The sequence below is a fragment of the Seriola dumerili genome, unplaced genomic scaffold (genome assembly GCF_002260705.1).
Source record: "Seriola dumerili isolate Sdu_G_001 unplaced genomic scaffold, Sdu_1.0 BDQW01000073.1, whole genome shotgun sequence".
Taxonomy (NCBI): Eukaryota; Metazoa; Chordata; class Actinopteri; order Carangiformes; family Carangidae; genus Seriola; species Seriola dumerili.
Genome location: NW_019174328.1, coordinates 2,372,947 through 2,393,108, shown reverse-complemented (window position 1 = coordinate 2,393,108; position 20,162 = coordinate 2,372,947).

Here is a 20,162-nt window from a genome sequence, read left to right as displayed (position 1 = left end):
TACGAACACTAAGGAAGCATAAGTTTGGAGGATTTTGAGTTTTGACTTTGACAGAGCTGTTCTGAGAATTGAAAGTAAAGTAACTGAATATTTGTGCTTTCTGATCCCTTTGTAAATGAGCACTAAACAGCCAATGGACAGGTATACAATGTCTCCTGCAGCTCTGAAGATACCTTTACAAAATTCCCTGATGAGCTCTAATAAAAGAATTGTATTATGGGAAATGTAGGTCCTACATTTTTGGATGTTTACCCATACAAAAAAACTAAAACTCAGGATGCATTAATCTCTGCTTTTTCTTGTGAGTCCCTCAGCTTTCTGGAAGCGTTAATACTAACTCATCAAACTACCTCTTTCATGACAATAAATGTAAGATAACTGAGATATGGATTAGATTAGCAATGCATTTTGTGATCACACAACTTTAACTTCTCAGAAAACCAGCAGTGTATTCAAGTACAAATCCTTGTGAAATGTAAATCTAAACAAAATATAGATGAAGAGAAACAGGAAAACCAGCTCATCCCTATTTCCTGTCTAAGCGTGAAGCTGCACAAACCACAGACATAAAGCTATAGCACTTAATAATGTTGATTTGCATTAGAGTCACATCTAGAGAAAAGTAACACCTCTCTATGATGTGTGCTGTCTGTGTAACTTCCAGAGAAAATGATTATCAAAATGTTGCTCATAATGGCTCTACTATAGCCACCATAGTTTATACTGTTAAATATGTAACATTAGTGCAGATTATCCTGACTTCCCTCAGTATTTTCTCTGTTTCATCCCTCTCTTTGCCCTTCATGACAGAAACACATAGTGTAGGTTAAAATACACACACACACACACACAGATACACACACACACACACACGCACACACAGCAAGTCGGTGAGAGAGTGAATGTTTAAAAGGACAATGCAAGCGCTCACTACCCAGAGTTAGAAAACCACTCATCTAAATCAGGGAAATTATGATAATGGGGCATCTCATTATTCTCCAACTCACTCCGAATCAGTCACTGACATCACATCATTATAGACGTATTCATATAAACAGATTGGATGGCATAAAAAGGAAGCTGACTCCTTCAAAACTTTCTCATCTGCTTTGTCTAATGTCTCCTCGTGTGTTTGCTTGTGAGACAGGAAGCGCAGGTCTCAGGAAGGGGTTACAGGGGGTCGTGGTGGTCACCACTCTGGACAGGGGCCCCCACTTCCTCGATTGCCCCCTGGAAATATGTAATTGTTTTTATGAGTCAATACATTACAAATAATTTTGGATGAAATAAAAATCCAAGAACCAACAGTGCAAAAGATCAAATAGCTAAGATGACTACAGACTGAGACTTGAAAAAAATACCCATAGGCACTTGTGTAAGGAGCGAGCTCTGGCAAGCAAAAATCCCGAGGACGTCTGACCGTTGCAGCAGACAGTTAATCAATCCAAGTGCTTGTCTTTTTTCTGTTTTGGGGAAAAAATATGGGCGGCCAGCCTAATCAGCAGAGGAAACAGATCTCAGGGGGTGTTGGGCACCAGGAAAATGGATCTGGGTTGTGAAAAACCACGATTACCACGACCTGCTCTGGATTCAGCCATCTGGAGATGCCTGCTCCAAAAGCCGGTAAAGTTCGCTCAACTGAGGCCCAACTAGGAAACAGGTTTATGCCTCCTTAACAGACAGCCAACACTCCCAGAGCAGAGGGATGTTTGCTCTAGAACACGCATCACTTTCAGTCGTGTAAACTGACTTTATCTCGGTTAAGCTGTGCGTTAAACACTTCTTTTTTTTTAATTCTCTGAAATCAGACCAGAAAAATCTGCTGTGAAATATCCTCTATATTATTTTCTCTTCAAAATAACTTTGTCATTTTCTCCCCAAGACTTCCCATTTCCTTCCTGTCTGTCTTCAGGAATGACACCCATTGTTTTTTTAACTGTTACCAACCGATCACTAACTAATAATTCAGCGGCCCACTCATCGAAAAGTAAGTAAAATCCAACTAGATGAAGTGATGCTGCTCAAATAGGTACAGGCATAAAAAAGGAAGGAAGGAAAGAAGGATGGATGACAGAAAGAAATCAAAAATAAAATGCAACAGAAAAGCATTAGAACTTGTATTATTGCTGCAATCATCCCACATGCTCATTTTCCAACAACACTGCAACCATTTCTAATCTGTCTCATTTTATTCTCTTATTTCCCTTGAAACACACAGATACCTTGTATTCTTCTTGATGTAACAGCTTTTGCTTATATTATTTGTTCCTTCAGTCAAACTGAATGCAGGAATGCCACTGTACCGACTTAGAGTTGAAGGATTATGCTAAAAAACTTCTTTTTTAAGATGAATAAATTACTACATACAGGCTTAAAATGTAACAAATATCTTAAATGATTCATTTTCTAAGTAAAACCCACTTTATTGTTGATGTTGATGATGATTACTTTCAGCTGTATTTTATTTTTCAAAGGAATGGCAGTAAAATAGGGACACATCAGCATGGTGAAGTTTGAATATACATGACTAGATGTTGTAGGTGTTGGTGGAGTGCATTAGATCGCCCTCCAGTGGACATTTGTGATAATTCTTCTCCTACGTTTTAAACCCAGTTAAAAAATAATGTGTATTGAGGACATGAGTAGTGGTAGGAGGGAGAAAAAACCTCAGTGGACACAACAGAATATTAACAGACTACAAAAACAAAAAAAAAGATAAATTGAAGAAGATAAATAATGTTTGCTCTGAATCCTTGAATAACAAATTAATGACTGATGACACTTTAGAGATTGGCCCTGCTGAGCGGCAAACTTGAGGTAATGATTTATTTTGCTGCCTAAGTGGCTTCATCAAAGTTACTGTGAGGACTCACAGGACCCAGTGGAGCGTGCAGGACTGGAGAGAGTTGGGACAGAGACTGCAGCATCAGCAGCACAGTGAGCATCTTGTCTGAATATCCAGGGATGGTGGATTTGCTGGAGCAAAAACATAAGTTTACACACTATATATCAGAATCTGTTCCATGAGGCTGAATTTCACCGTGAGAGGAATTTCAAAGGTAGCAGCTTTGAGAATCAAAGTGCAAAATACATTTCATGTTAAAGCTCTTTAGATCCACGGTGAATGCATGTGTGTGTGATAAAGGTGAATCTCACCGGGCTGTAGGCGTGTCTGGGGGCATGACACACGTCTTCAGGGTCAGCAGTTGAAGATCCTCATCCATGTTGTCAGTGTTATCCCTGTTCTCAGAGATGATTATACCACTGCAGATACATGAGAACACACACATAAAAGGTGGATCAAGGTCACCTCTGTTGATACACACCTGGGGATTGGATCCATGAACTGGTGCTAACGTGTATCTAAGGCATTTGCGGTGACCTCTCAAACACAAAGTACTCACATGTACAGAGGGATTTGACCTGACCATGGACATCCACTTCAGCTGAAGATAAGGAGGACGCAGGGTCACTGGAGGTCACTGTTGAGCAGCATCACATTTATTTCTAATTAAACAGAAGGAAAGATTTCACTGGTTGTTGGAAACTTACAGTGATATGAGTTTCTTGGTGTCGTTCCTTGATCGAAACTGCTGTTTGTTCCACTCAGCTCCAATGGACTTAGAGAGGACAGAAACATCAATAGATCGTTTCGCAGAATTTATCTCATTAAGAAAGTCTGACTTTGACTTCACCACATACACACACATACAGTGTGTAGATCTGTGACAGTGCTATTTAAAAATGCTAAATACATTGTTTTATCACTGTACATTTTTACCACATGGATTTGACAACATTAAGGGATGAATCTGGTAATATACCCAGACCCATTAGTTCCTAATGAAGTTAACATACAATCACAAACATACAGTTACATTTTTAATTTTTTTAAAACTGTTGGGCACTGTAGTTTTTAGCAAACATTTATCAAACAGTGGTTCATTGTAATGATAGAACATGTCACCTGGTACAACAGTGTGGCTTTGGAACAATAAAACAGACTAAGTTACTAATAACTAAGTTAATAGTAGAGTTATGTTAAAATATGAAATATCACCAGACTTTATCCACCATTATTTCCCTGCCAGCTGTGGCTCAGGAAGCAGAGCAGGTCGTCCACTAATCAGATGGTCCTGCTGTATGAATGTGTGTATGACTGGGTGAATGTGGCCTGTAGTGTAAAGCCCCTTAAATGGTCAACAAGAACAGAAAAGTGCTATATAAGTGCAGTCCATTATCATTACCTCAATGCTGATTTTTTGTGTGCCAACAGGTCAAAACTGATGCTGATGCTGGTGCTGCTCTGTTTAAAAGGGGAACTCCACTGATTTTAAATATCAGTCTGTTTACAGGTCTACTGGAGTACTAATGCATATGTGAAGAAAATTAAATAAAGCATTTTGTGGCTGCAGAGGAAGTTGTGAGAAATCTGATAAACTGTACAAACGTATCCAAGCAACCCCCATGCACTCTCGCCTACATGCAGCACAGAGAAGTTTAATTCCGGCTTGAGTCAGCATCATCTGAAGCTGAAGACTACAAGTTCAAAAATGAGAACATCTGGAGGTGTGGGGTTACAAAGAAGTGAATTTACCAGATCTCTAGTCTGCTCCTAATCTCTGCCTGAGGCAAGACGCTTGAGGTAATACTGCTAGCATAGCGACCCGACTCTCTAACTGAACTGACAAGGCTGAGTTGCAATGTGAGTAATATAGGCGCCAGGTTTCGACAAAGAAGGAGTATGCATGGAATGAAAAAGACAATATCCTTCATTCTGCTGCATCAATTTAGATGTCCATCGTGAGTCTATGTCACAGGAGGGCAATGGTAAAGTACACAGAGGGTTAGGGTTAGGGTTAGGGTGCACAGTACAAAGTGGTACAAACTCAGGAGGAACAGAGTTTCTGCAACAGAAAGTACTGTAAAAAAAAAAAACCAAAAGAAAAACCATCTCAAACACATTTATCGAATAACAATAACAATGTGTTTTCTATTTACAGTAATGACATTCAGGTAACTCAATTAGAGTGACCTTTCTTGATAGTAAATGAGTTCCTTGAAAACCACCACCAGGGTTATATACTTCAGCACAGCAGATGTAATAAACCTGTTCTGTGAAATATTTATTTTCAGCCATGTTATATTTGTGACTCTTTTCATAGCTATTAAAAATTCAAATTTCCTACAGTCAATTGTGGGAATGAGAGTAAGAGCCCACAGCTGGAGAAAAAGAAACCAAGACTAGCTATGAACCTAGTATTTGGCTGGACCATGTGTGGTTTACAACCAGCTGTGATGTGAGCTGTGGTCTTAGGGCTATGCCCAGGGCTGGACTGGTAATCGCGCATAAAGCAGGCACAGCGGCCCATTGGTTCATTTTCTATGTAATGACACAGGCCTAATCACGTCGCTCACAAGGTTGGCCCACGCCTCCACCTCTGTCCCCCTGTCTAGAGTCACAGATCTCAGGATAGTGAAATGATAAAAGCATGAAAAGGGAAAAACAAAAGCGTAAGGTATCGTTAGGCCTGGGCATCCGGACCTGAAGAAAAAAATACCAGGGCCAATATTTGCCCCAGTCAAACCCTGGCTATGCCTCTTGTTATAGGCAGACATGTAGCCGCATCCCACAGCCAGGAAGCAAAGCTGCGTTTCCAATTCACTGAGCCTCGCCTCCATCACTCCAAATAAACTACATTTATTAAATGTACTATTATCGCTAAAGGAGGCAGAGGAATAACTAAAGATAAGACACACCAAGCAACACAGAGTAGGAGAGTGGGAGGGAGAGAGAGGCCATCTGTATCTGCTTCGCTAAAGAAACTAGCAGATATGAATAGTGTGTAAACAACAGAAACGCCAGCTACAGGAAATGAGACATTACACTTACTGCAGCACATCGGCACAGCAATATAAGCCGTGTTAAGAAAAAAAAGTTTCTGTCCATTGAAATGCTAGAGGGCTTTTAATATGAAACAGTTACAGGAAGTCTTGAATTTGTGTTAAAGTTTAATAGAGTAACTATACATATCAACAGATGGAATTAGAAATAAGCCTGCCTCTAATAAAGGTCTGTTTCCTTCTGTAGTTGGTGTAATTAAAGGCCCCAGTCACTGAGGAAATACAGTTATTGAAAACTGTTGTGGATCCGCTGTAAACGCCCCCTGATGACTTAATAGAAACAGTTTGTGCCAAATCATTTTGAAAGAACAACAGCCAATGGGAAAAGTCCAACACTCTACCAGCTGATCAATGGTGTAACTTCATCACTCACTCACTCACTCACTCAACTCACTCACTCAGTCACTAACAGATATTTGCAAATGTAAAGCTGGCCCATGGTCAGTCCAACCAATAATCAAGCTCCAGCTTTGGCAGTGATGGTTTTGCTCTCCATGGATCACATGCCACAACCAAGGTCACCTGTTGTAACACTTCAATGAGGGACACTCACACACTGGGTCAGCCATTTGCTCCGGGGTTGTTTCTGATGCTTTCAAGTCCTGGGGTAACTTTGTATCCCAACCAACTAACGCCTGCAAATGAATGGGTCATACTGGCCGTTAAACATCTGAACCAAGTGCCTTGAGTGTAATTGATTAACTTGTTTCACCAACGTTATTTGCTTTAATTTGAATTCTTAAACAGCCCCCTTTGTTGCACAAAGTATACCAGACAGCTTATTAAATGGAGAGCTTATTCTTCCCCGCAGCTTTAAGCAAAGCTACAGTTCATCTGCATGATTTCATTGAGCAGTAATTAACACAACAAGATGACACACTGTTCCCTGATGACATCACTGGAGCACAAAATCAAACCTATTCAATCTCAATAACCCTCAAAGAAAAATGACACTGTGTGTGGACTACACATAATGAATGACGTGGGAGGTGAACTTTGTTTAGCTTTATTATCATTAGGAGACAAGGGAGACAATTAAAGGTCACTGTGTTCTGACCTCCAGGTTGTTGAACTGTTGGGCATCAGAAGAAGTAGAAGTCCAGGCAACTTTATGGTAATGAGCTATGATGCATTTAGGTGTTCCAGGTGAATTGGTGAAGTGTAGTCTATGGTAAATAGGAGGGAACTGCATGCTAACTAGCGCCATAGCATGCAAATCAGCACTCTGAACAAACTTGCTAGCTGGGTGTTTCATTGACATCATCTCTGTCAGTGCGCCTGCAAACTGCAACAGCTCCCGCCGCTTTCTGTCGCCTGAACATACGGTAACTGTTCCTACTGCCTGCCTGGCTACAAAAGGAAAACAGCCTTTTTTCATTAGAGTCCTGAAACTGTGGAACTCTTTATGTGAGGGACTTCACACACTCAATTCCTTCTCAAAACTTACTTTTACAGGAAGGCTTTTTTATATATAGTTTTTCTGTGGTATACATGTAGATTTTCTCCCTCTTTTATCGCTTTCATTTTATCTGTTTCCTATTACTCACACTGAGAAATAGCTGTTGTTCCATGTTTTCATTTATGCTTATGTTTCTGTTGTTTTTTATCTTGACTGTGTCTATTACTTTATCCTGTTCTGTACAGCACTTTGAAACTGTGTTTTGAAAAGTGCTATTCAAATGAAGTTTATTATTAGTATATTCTACATGATCATATGTATCGTTGCTGTGCTTGTAGTTCTAGGCTGGCAGCTTATATTGAGCTCAGAAAAACAGCCCCGTTTTGAAAACTGTTTCGATATGATATGATTTGATATGTATGTTGTACACTGTGACATACTGTGTTGGGATCTGAGAACTGTTGTGTTACCAAAGGATTTAGAAGGACCACATTAAAATGTGTTTTTGATGAGTGTTCTCTGGTGAGTGTGTTTTCTTTTCCAGTGCTAGCTTAAAAGTGATGTCAGCGCACTAATTTCATCATTTGGAGAAAGATGTTGTGGTTGATAAAAACTCAGCAATGTAGAGTTTGAGATGTGTGATTTTGTGTTGTGAAAGATTTCTTGCAGAAACTATTGTCTTGTGAAATGTATTTTCTGGTCATAGTCATGTTCTGTTATTTGTGAACATTTGAGCGAGCAACAAACGATAAGTTTAATGTTTGGTATGCAGGTTGGTTGGACGACTGCAGTCTGCAGGAGTTTTTACCTGACCACCACTGTGCTGCAGGTGGAGGAGTCTAGCAGCAACTTCATGGATTTGGACGCACCAGCTTCAACACTCCAATTCCAGAGAGGCTCACACACAATGGAAATATACGGCGCCCTAACTCATGGTCGTCTAACTGAAAAAAACAACTTTTTACTTCACTGAACTAAACCGAAAATTTCCTCAGACCTATCTATTTTTCACTGTTCTTTCCAGCTACATGCCACAGTCAGCATTGGAGCTGAGCTATGGTTTGAGCGTCAGGTTTCGCCAGAGTCATCAGGATTCATCCTCTCGGGATCACGCATGTCTGAACCAAATTTAATGGCAATCCACCCAATAGTTGTTGAAATATTTCAGTCTGGACCGAAGTGTTGGACCGACTGAGCAGCAGACTGAAATTACCATCGCTAAAGTAAAGACAAAAATACAGACCTCTTAAGTGAATGAGTCCATCAGACAGTTTGATGTTTTAACGCATCAGTGAGCTGCACTGCGTTCACCATTCTCCTCCCATGTCTCAGACTGTTTATATACAGACATCAGTCAAACCTCCATTTATTGAAACAACACTGTTAAACTCTTCAATGCAATTGAGTGCTGTAAAGCTCCTAAACCATAATAACGTATGTCAAAGTAATTATGATTACTTCAATTAACTGGCTGAGAAACAAAATAATAAAGTACGATTATGTTTTCAAAGTGAACATCTGCCCACATAATGGTAGGATGATGTGAGGCTTTAACATGTGTGGTGTGTTTGTTTATGGATTTAATATGTGATGTTTTGTTAGTGAAGTGATTCATTCAACAGAAACCAGTCCAGCTTTAGCTCAGCCAAATGTTTGCATTGTCTGCGCTGTAGACTGAATGCATTAAGTGAGTGTTTTTATGCTCCGATAGTTAAAGAGGAAAAATGAAGGAAATGTCAACAAATATCTTTTGGGGTTTGTGTGTACAGTGTGTATGGAATATGAATTCTACCAAGTACATGAATGCTGTTTTGTAATGCATTTCAGTAGGAAACCCAGTGTGTTTATCAGGGAGACTGCCGCGCGTTCCTTCTATAGCAAATGTCCATGAGTTTGGCTGAACTTCATCAGACCTGGTTGAACCTTATGATGACAGGACAATGATAAATTCTCTGGGATAAAGTCAAATTAGGAACTATAACTAAGCACATTAGTAATTGCTCTCAATGCCAGATTACTGAGGAGGCCCTGCGGCAACCATCAGCCATGTGTCCCTATTGACCCCTCATTCCTCCCACTCTGTGGATTGTGTATCAAGTACCCGTTAAGTAAAAAGCACACAGCAGACTGCAAATGGCAGCATTATTACAGTGTTTTCCAAGACATGCAGATACCGACTAGCACTCCTGGTCTTCATCTCTAGCCATGCTTACACATGTGTGACTTTTCTACAGCTACAAATTCCACTGTCACAGGTGCTCAGTTTTTTTGCTCCAATAATACCTTCATAGGTGAGTGAGAGTGTCAGTTTGTTTCTGATAATTTGGTTAAACGTATAATGTGTCACTTTTCTGCGCTAAAATGTCTAAAAACGGGAGTCCCAGTGGCTGAGGGGTTAGGGCACGTAACATACGGGCATACTGATCCCTGAGCAGCAGGTCCACGGCTTGACTCCCGGGCAGCGCACCCTTTACGGCATATCTCTCCCCAATATTCCTGTCTCTCTCCACTTTCCCTATCAAACAAAGGTATAAAAACCATGCAAAAAATAACTTTAAAAAAAAACGACCTGTGTATGACCAATATATTTTGAGTTGTGTACTTACATTATCCCAAATGTTTACAGCAATTTTCAAACCTAGAGAAATCCTCCGCTTTAATCAAGGTGACATTCTGTTTCATTTGGTCGCCTGTCAGTGGCGTCATATTCCTTTTGCACATGTGTCAGCGTTGTTGTTGTCTACCAGAAGCCTCAAAATAGATTTTTTTCTACTTTTTCCTTTTTTTAGATCTTGGTCATTTTTAACCATACATTTAAACTGGATGAAGGATTTTATTCATCAGACGTCTGGATTTTAAGTTCTAGAGAATCAAGCTAAGCACACTACTTCATTACCTCACCAAACTCCTTCTCTGGGTATTGTTTTGATCGAGAAAAAGTGATCCAACTTCATAACGACATCTGATATAAATTATGATAGGCAGCAGATATAAATATTAATAAACATTAATATATAATCATTATTATACTACCTTATCTGTTGTCTGAGTCTCTCAAGACCGTACCAGGGATCCTCCTGTAGTTCTTAGGTCTAGACAGACACCTGAGGGGATTGGGGCTATTTGTGGCCCCTCCCTGATACATGGAGAGAGCAGAGGCCAGATGATCGAAATCTATGAATTTCTGTTGACATTTGACCCCCTTCCCCCCATGTCCACCTCCACTCTGGGGCCCGGCTGACCACAGCAAGGATCCGGCAGGGGGACGTTTCATAATGAAGCCAGGACGACATGCAGGGGGAGTAAAATCTAGCAAAAGGAGAGTTTGCACATCCAGGTTTGAGTCCAGTCCAGTTCAAACTGGTGCTCAGGCACCTGATGACATGTAGCTCTGCAGAGAAAGGCTTGAAGGGATCCAAAACCGCCATCATTGTTGCCAGTGGAGAAACTCACAGAGTGTGTATGTGTATGTGTTTATGTGTGTGTAAGACACGGAGCAGGTCGTGGATCAGCTCTCAGGCATAATAATCCAGTGAGCGCTGGTTGCCCAGAGACTGTCTTTGTTGGCTGCTGCTCACATTACTGACATGCAGAGAGGCCATGACCTGCTGTCTGTGAAGGTGTGCAGCTCCACATCCCTGAGTAAAACATTCATGTGTGAACATCTATTCTGTACTTGCTATGATAATGGAGAGCAGCGACCTAATAATCATCCCCTGGTATCTATTTTGGACGCTACACACACAATGATTCACCTCAGGGGAGCAATTCAAGATTAATAATGTCTCCTTTGAGCTGCTATATTTTAGCAACCTGCAACTACTAATTTATCACACTAACCAAATATAAATGTTTTGCCAGTAGTCAGAGGCGCCTATTGTCTGTGGAATATTACTCCACACAAATGTGTTTTTGTGGCAAATAATAATGAGGAGACTTGGCCTCGCCTCAGGGTTCAGTGGACTGACCCTCCAGAGAGAATGCTACAGTCTGATGGGTAAGGAATTCTTTATTTCGAAAAAAAAAAAAAAAGAAAGCAAGAAAAAAAACCTCTTTACATCTGTGTAGAAATTTGCAGTTGTCTGGTTTTCTGCCACTGGACCACTAGATGGAGTAGTAGAGCCTGAATTGTCAGATGGCAAAACTAGAAACGCCTGTGAATGCCGTCCTGTCCCTTATGAATTGAATGATAGCCTACAAATATTACAACAAAAAATATATGTCCCGAATGTGAAATTATAGTGATACATCATGAGCTTAAAATACCATTACTGAAAATCAAGGTGACCATAAACCCAGTGTTGAATAGCTCAGACACTTCAATCCCCTGGAGAAATATTAAAATGACTTTTCTTTGTGTATGTAGGGTAAACAAGGTATTTTAATAACCAGGCATGGTATTTGTTGACAGGGAAACTTCAAATGTACGCTGTGTTTTTATGGTTGACAATAAACTAAATGAAAAATATGTAAATCACATGAATGCAAAAAAAAAAAAATGTCTTTACAAAGGGTGTAATCTGGTGCATGAAAGAACTGTCTTAAGTCACTGGAGCAAAAACAACACCAAATACTATGTGCCTCAGTGCCTATTAATTAGTTTGCTGAAATCTAATGTGCAAATGTAAGTATGCACAATAAATATATATGCATACTGCTGCTACACATGCATGCTGTGTATAAATAGTGAAGGCGCCCTGGTTAGGTGGCATTTTTCTTGGGAGAGAGTTCATGTTAACGTGTTAGTGACGATGACGGTGATGACTGCTGATAGATGATTTTTACTCAGGCTGTCATTAGCAAATGTAAACACCCAAGAGCGTGTTGAAAAGGATGTGTTAAAAATAGCCTAATTAGAGTTATTCTGATAGCCGAGTGGTGAATATGCCCGACTCCCACACAGTGTTCCTCCACAAAAGGAGAGCACAAATGACACTTGTGAAGATCTGATGTGGGCTCCTCTTGAAATCGCTCTCCAGATAAAAAACATGCCATTTGTTGCATCAATCTCATGAGGTCTCAGGAGAGGTGTGCTGAATGTAAAAGTCATACAGTTGTAATAAATGAGGTTATATAGTTCCAGAGGTCCACATGATTTATTGCATTTGGAGTCCATTAATTATTCCTATATCAGAAATTCCTCCCTTCACCAAAATTAAATCCCTCCTATGCTTTGTATCCCAATTATTTCAGGGGTCTTTTTGTTGTTGTTGTTGCAGGACTTGAAATACCAAATTCGACTGTGTTTCTTGCAGGGAACCAGATATTTCTGGAGTGAGGAGTCATTACCATTGGAGCAGCCCTTGTTACTGAATCCTGTGTTATTAGTCAGCTTGTCTGCCATTCTCTAGACTCCTCCACAGTCTCAGAAATTATTTAAATCTCACATCTTGCCCATGGTGCCGGGACCCAATGCTACAGTGCAGCAGCAGCAGCAGCAGCAGCTAATTTGCGCAGACTGCATTCATCTGAGAGAAACTGTTGCTCTGGATTAAGAGGCATTGTTGTTGTTGCTGCTGCAGCTGCAGCCGCTGCAGAGGGTCATCAAAGCAAAGTCACATGTGGAGTGTTGTGGCTGAAGACAATATGGGCTGATGCTGCTCTGGGCGGGACATTATTTTTGTTAATCAGACAACAGCGCTGAGGGTGACCCAGGATGACACCTCGGGATCAGACAGGCAGGGCCGGGAGGAGATACGGCTGCCAGGCACAGGGAATGGATCATCCAAGAGTGGAGAGGATGCTCCAAAATATAAACAGACAGCATCATTCATCACAAACTGTTAGGGAATCAGCACTTCAAGAAATTAAGCAGATAAAGGGGAACAGATGATAGATTAATGTTTGCAATTATTCACGTTATTTCTATATAAAGCTTTGATGCATTAGCCACCTGCAGATACCTGTAGGGTTATATATCTCAAAAGTTATACCCAGCTGTCTCTTTGTGTGCATGATATACAGCACACTTCACACAAAGAGCCCCATGCGTGTCTTAATGCAGCCACTTCTGAGATTATGTCTGTATCTGTTGTAAACTGATGAAAATGCATGACCATATTTATAGCATAAGGGCCCTAAGTCATAGCTCGTGGGTCATATTCATCACACTGTAAAAGCAGTGAATTGATTATTGCCCGATGACCACGCACGCATTAGATTAGAGGGCAAATTGGCTGAAGTGAACTCTCTCTCATGCTGTGTGCGGCACTCTCACCCATTTGGAAAAATCCAAACAGAGTGGAGAGATGAAGCTCCCATGAGCGGCGGGGGTAGCCATGTCCTTAGAGAGTGGCCGAAGGCTTTATTGTAGTGCTGCTTTCCTGCCCTCGGTTGCTGCAGCTCTCCGCTTGTCACACTCAGTTAGCTCAATGAAGTAATGAATATGCCGCTGTACATTTTTCATGAGGGAGGTGGGAGTGAAAAATCTGCTCTTTATAATGCTTTTAATATGGAAGTTTTCACACACAGTCTTCCCCCGCAAAGTACCCTCTGGGCTATCATGATGCTGCATGAGCATGATGTTTAATGTTAACATTCCCCAGGGGAGAGTCAGCATAATGCAATGTCACTTTCAGTGATGAATATGTTGACTACAGCAGATACACAAGCAGCTGTAAATCATGTGTAAGTTGGGATAACAGTGGCTGTCCTCTTTTGGAAAAGAAGCCACTGGCTGCACAGGGAATATCTGGTGAGGGGAAACATATCTCACTGTAATGTGAGTCACCTTTTCAGGTCTCACATCATTACAGTAATTAATTAGTTTACAAGGAAGCACATCCATGAACTTCCGAAAATGGAAGACTATTAAGTATGAAAGGGAAGATAAATGCAAATGAACACAAGTGCTGTTCAGAAATAATCAACAAGCAAGCAATTAGGCAAATGACTAAGGTTTGGCATATTTGTCACTATTTAAAATCAGCTACTTAAACCATTTTACATGCATGGATACATATAACCACCATTGTAAACATGGTGTCCAGCTGGTGTTTTAGATCCCCACAGAGGAATTTCCTCTGCAGCTGACAGGGTGCGTGTAGCGACTGTGGTGTATCTGGAGTAATTAAGAAAAATAGAAAATGTGATTTGATTTAAAAAATATATATTCATATGCTTGTTTTTTGGGAGGAAAATAAACATCCAATAAGGATTACAAATTGGTGTATGGCTGGTGTTTTGCCAAAGAGACTGCATGAAAGCTGGTTAGCGAGCAGAGAATTTAAAATAGTCAGCTAAAAGTGAAGGATAAACTTTGAAATAATTGGCCCAAAGTCAACAGTTGAAATAACTACTTACTGGTCAAAAAGTTTAGAGCACCTCAAGTTTTACTGTTGCTATTCAAATGGATGCAGTTTAAAGTTTTGGTGTACGCTGAAATTAAAGAATAGAACAAATAAAAAAGGAATCCTGGAAATCTTTTGTTGAACTGAATTTAATTGAAATTTCTGACTTGTTCAGCAGCTGAACACACTTATTTCTTGCATGGAAATACTGTTGAGAAAGTTCATCTAGTTCATCTCACACCAGCTCGTCTGGAGAGTCAGGAGACCGTGCTGCTCTTCCATCATGCGAAGCCGCTGTCTCGCCCTTTTCTGCCAGGTAACCCTGGAGGTATGTTTATAGGGTCATCGTCTTGCTGTAGGATGAACTTCTGACCAACTAGTCTGACTTCCTTTATCAGTTGCCTCTGTCTGGCCAGTCTGACAGCAATACACACTTCCTGCTGCGCAATATTTCCCAAGCAATGTTTGACTGTGTAATAACAGTCTGTTCCAACACAGGGTTTGTAAGCAAACAACAATAGTTGGGGCTCATGTAGGACGTGTGTGCATTAACTTTATTTAATTACATTGCTACAGAGAATCTTTAAACGAATCATATTTTTTATTGATGAAATTCATGTTATTTTTCAGCTATTGGTGATGAAAGCTTCTTTTTTTAACACTTACCTTTGTAACAGATAAACAGGTGGAATAATGAACTAAAATGAATGGATAAATACTTAAAGTAGTTAGGCAAAACACGAACCTGTTGAAGCAATTGGTTAAAAAGTAATGGATAACCAGCTGAAATGTAGCAGGGTAAGCTAGCTAGGAGTAATGGATAAAAAAGTAATACACAGTTGAAAAGGTTAGCTACAATGAATACATCACTATTTAGAATAGACAGCCAAAAGTGAAGAATAAACTCTTAAAATAGCTAAAAGTTATATATAAATTGTTTAAGGGTTGAGCTTCTGCCTCTAAGGAGTAGTCAGAAAAGCTAAGTTCTGCAAATCAACCTAAAATAGATTCAATTGTACCAAAAAAAAAAATTGTAATACCCACTTTGCTGTAGTGTTACTTAACATCCACTTTTAAATCATGAAGGATGGTGTTGATGAAGCGTCCATCTTACAGGGTGTGCGTTCATCAGACAAATAAAGAGTAGCTCGGAAGCACTGTTTTAGATCATTTCTACTTTTAGAGATATTTCTGGCTCTGTCTCGAGGTGTCTGACAGTGGCCACAGGACACCACTCCACTTTTCAGCTTTAGACCTGATCTATGTGCAATAACACACCTCTGATTTTCAATTACGAATAAGACGTTGCATTACGCAAAAAAAACACTGAGGGTAATGGACTTTCCTTGTTGCTCAGAAAGATGGACTTGTCCCTCGAGACCTTGGTTTCCATTATTAAACCACACACCACCACATTGCCCACCTTGGCTGTTTCCATTCCCTCTGACCAAAGTGAAATTACCTGCTTTTGAAACTTAAACATAGTAAAGAAGCCACAGCTTCAACCTCCATTTCCTCTCTGCTGGGGTTGGGGCGTTCATGTTCTTTGAGAGGACAAAAAAAAAAAAAGAAGCAAAAAAAAACTGATTCTGCAGTGTTGTTTGCATTGAGGTCTCTTTTCACTTTTCATATCCAAATACCCCAGGGGAATGTACAGCAGCATGTGAGCCAGTCGCTTACACATTCACCGGACACTCACACAGTATGTATCAAGACCTGGATGATGAATTACCATACACGCGCCAGAGGAAAAAAAAAAAAAAGAATACTGCAGGATGAATGTTGTATTGCAAATACAAAAAACTTAGTATTCCACAGGGCTGAGACAAAAGCTGTTTCTTTTATGATAACCTAACAATCCACAATACTATCTCCAGTTTGACAGCAACTTATGCAGATGTGCGAGGCTCAGCAGTCCTCCGCCGAATTGAACCCCACCCCCAACCCCCTGAAAAGTGTTCAGCAAGCAGGTCACATTGACGTAGGCTGCCTGTTGTGGATGAAATGCTGAACCGCTGTCCTCCAAAATGCTCTAAGCCTTATCACTCACCTACCTGGCCCATAACAGCCTGTGATGGATAGGGCCAGATTGAAGCTGAAGTCGTCTATCCAACCCATGTCATTTAGAGAAAATAGGGGATTTGCTTTCTGCCAGGCTTAGATTACTTTTTAACACTAAAGCAAAGCCAAGTTAGTTGTTTGCTTCCCATATCCTGTCCCCTTAAAACCCAGTTGTAGTTAATCGAACCACATCTGTCACTGGGTTAGATGTGCTCCACAGATATATGAATGGGAAGACAATTCAAGCCTTTAACATTGAGTATCACCCTCATCTGGAGGCAAGACAAGGCAGAGGGGTGAAATTGAAAATGTGAATGTCTGGCTAATGGCAGAGAGGAGTGTTGGAGATATAATACCAAATCTATAAAGGACAATTTCAGGCTCCAGACTCTGGAGACTCAGGCGCTCAATCATGAAGTGATTCACTCAGATTGATCAAGGAGCATCGTAATCACATGGGAATGTTACATGTGGCTCCAAGGATGACTCGCAGAACTGTCAAGAGATTCAAAGCGGGATTTAATGGATTTGAGGTGATGTGCTTAGAAATCATTTCAGAAGGTGCAAATAGAATCCTCAAAGCATTTTACCAACATTTAGCAGCTGTCCAGTGAAATTAATGTTCTGAACAGAGGAATTTAGACGAATAGTCGCCATGAGAGGAACACAGGGCTGGTATTTAAACTCTGTATTCTCACAGCAGAAATTCAAAGAGCCTGGCTCTGTGAAAGAAGAATCGGAAATCTACTAATGAACCGCTGTTGATAACAGTTCCATATTAACCAGAAAGTCTAAATGCACTAACAGATAACGAGCCCTCTTTTATTTAAAGTAATCCCGGTTAAAAGCTCAGTGCTGCCTTAGAAATTGAAATAAATGCTGCAAATGCGACATCAAATATTCATAACCTTCAGCTGTCATCTACTTTTTCATGTCTGAAGATAAATGCACGATAAAAACCGAAATCCGACATAATTACTCACATCTAATGAATGAGAAGGTAGGTCATTAAAGCGTAATGGGCAAGTGAAATCTCAATGTAGTGTTCACTAACACTGCCTGGTGTGGATGCAGGTAGGCTGCCTTTTCTTAGTTCCCTGTATTATGGGCTCATAGAACATTTCCACCTCTGTCAAATCATTGTCTCACAAAGCTTTTAATGCATTTCCCAAGACTGCAGACAGATAGGGCCATTAACGTAGGCTTACATTTCATATGGAAAATCATGAAAGTAAACCTGTGCTTTCAAAACTTTAGATTGAAGTTGACACTGAAGTAGTTTGATCTAAAGCTTCACTCAAACAGCCTCTTTTTATACTGAACTTTCAAGTGGTCCAAGCTGCAAAAGCATTCATATTGTGAAATTGCTTGTGTTTTCATATTTTGTAACAAAACATGACATCATTTTCATAAAACAATAAGAAGGGATTTATTATCATTTCAGAAGATTCAATAATAAGGCTTTACAAATTTCACTCAGTGCATTAAAGGAATTAATCAACTGCCTTTTGAAGAAATTGGGAATTTTCAGCTCTGTATCTCCCTCAAGCATGTGTAGCAAACTGATTGCAACTTTTTTCAATAAATGATTGGTTGAGAAACATCAAAGTTGTCAAAAAGGGAGGAATAGGCTGATGTCAGAAATCCAAAACACTATATATTGATAAAAAATACAACAGCCATGGGGGAAAAGTCAGTTATTATTAAGTCTGTTTCTGAGCACTGTGTCGTTCAAATGTAAGACAAACTTGTTGCCTGAAGTTTCATAGGAAACCATATGGTAAGTCTTAGAATGTGTTAGCTATTTAGTTTAAGCTTCAAATGCATGGGTATTAAGTAACACAGACTGAGGTACAAATTCAAATAATGTTATTTGTAAACCTTTTAGAACATAAGATATAAGAGCACAGGGGTCCTCTTTTTGCTGTCATCTGATTGATTGTGTAGCACAAAAATGAAATCATCATTATCAAACATCTTCATTTCAGAGTTACTGTCATCAGAAGATCTGTAAAGCAAGTCTGAAAGTCTAGGCTGGGTGTTTTGTGAGGCTTTAAGATAAATTATGCATCATCATGTTACCATTCTAACAGTGACAATACTAACAAGTTTAAAGGAGCTATCTGTAAGTTAGCATGAATAGCCGTTTACTTACCAGTCTTGCCCAGAGCTTCAGCCATCATTCTGTTTTTTTAAGACAAGAGATAATAATATGCCCTCTGAGCAGCGCTACTTCTTCAGGACAGACTGACGCTAGTGACTCGGTATCAGAAAGTGTTGAGACAATCAGAATGGGCCAGGGCTAATGGTTACCATGCTAGCTTCAGTACAGGAAGTGAAACATGAAAGGCTTTCCACATCTCGAGACAGCTCCTGGTGAGTAAAAAAAAAGTTTGACGCTGAACTCACAACCTCTCTTATAGACAGGTGAGTAAACAGCTGTTAATGCTAACATCGGCTATGTAGCAATAGCTAAACTTACAAATGGCTCCTTTATGATTTAATTGATGGAGTAATTAGATGGGAAATGTGTTGAAGGGTTAATGGTATTTTACAAAGATTAACTCTGTTTGCAAACTTCATACAAGTATGTAAGTCCCTATACTAGAGGAATTTTGTCTTAACAAAGCTGTAAGCTGTGCCTTAGTTTTCATCTGTCATTTAGGGCAAAGAGCTCTGGAGGACTTTTTGTTTTCTATTTGTGAGCTAATAAAGGTCCTATTGTGAAACTGCATGCTGATGGTGCTTTCAACTTTCCTTTGTTGACCGGAGGGTCTCTCAAAGCTTGTGATGTTTTCATTTCAAATGCCAGAGCTGGACGATTGCTATAAATGAATAATGAATTTCATCACCTATTTTAATATGAACACATCTCATCGCAGTGCAGCAGTACACATTGTCCACAACAGGGCAGCAGCCTAATTACATAGTTGCAGGATTGGGGCGCATTGGAATCTCGCATGGGCTTCTCCAACAGATGTGTCCAATTAATAGCCTGTCTTTGAAGGATTTTCAATGCTTACTACTACTGGGAGTTTTATGTCGAAGTAAAAGACCCAGCCTTGTTTCTAATGAGTAGACTTTATAGGCAATCTTAATCAAGGCTCTCTTCTGTTAAATCACACACAGAGTTGATCTTGAATAACTGCTGTGATATGCACTGATCTAAAGCCAATTGTGAGTGTTAATGACCTGGACAGAGCGAATGTGGGTGACAGATAACATCCCTGGTCAGAATCCTTACTTAACAGGCTGAGACACAGCACATAGGCTGCTTGGGAAACTAGCCATAATGAGGATTAGCTTGTAAAATGAAGGAATATAGTGATGACGCTGCAGTAATACCTCTAAATAGAAGAAGGTGGTGGTGGACAGGAGAAAAATCCCACATTCATTCACCAATTGTATGCATAAGCAAAGGTCCTTTTTTTCCTTGAATGAACGAGTCTGGTTTGAAAGGACACTTACAGTCATAGAAACGGAGGAGTTAAGGCTGACCAGAAACCCTT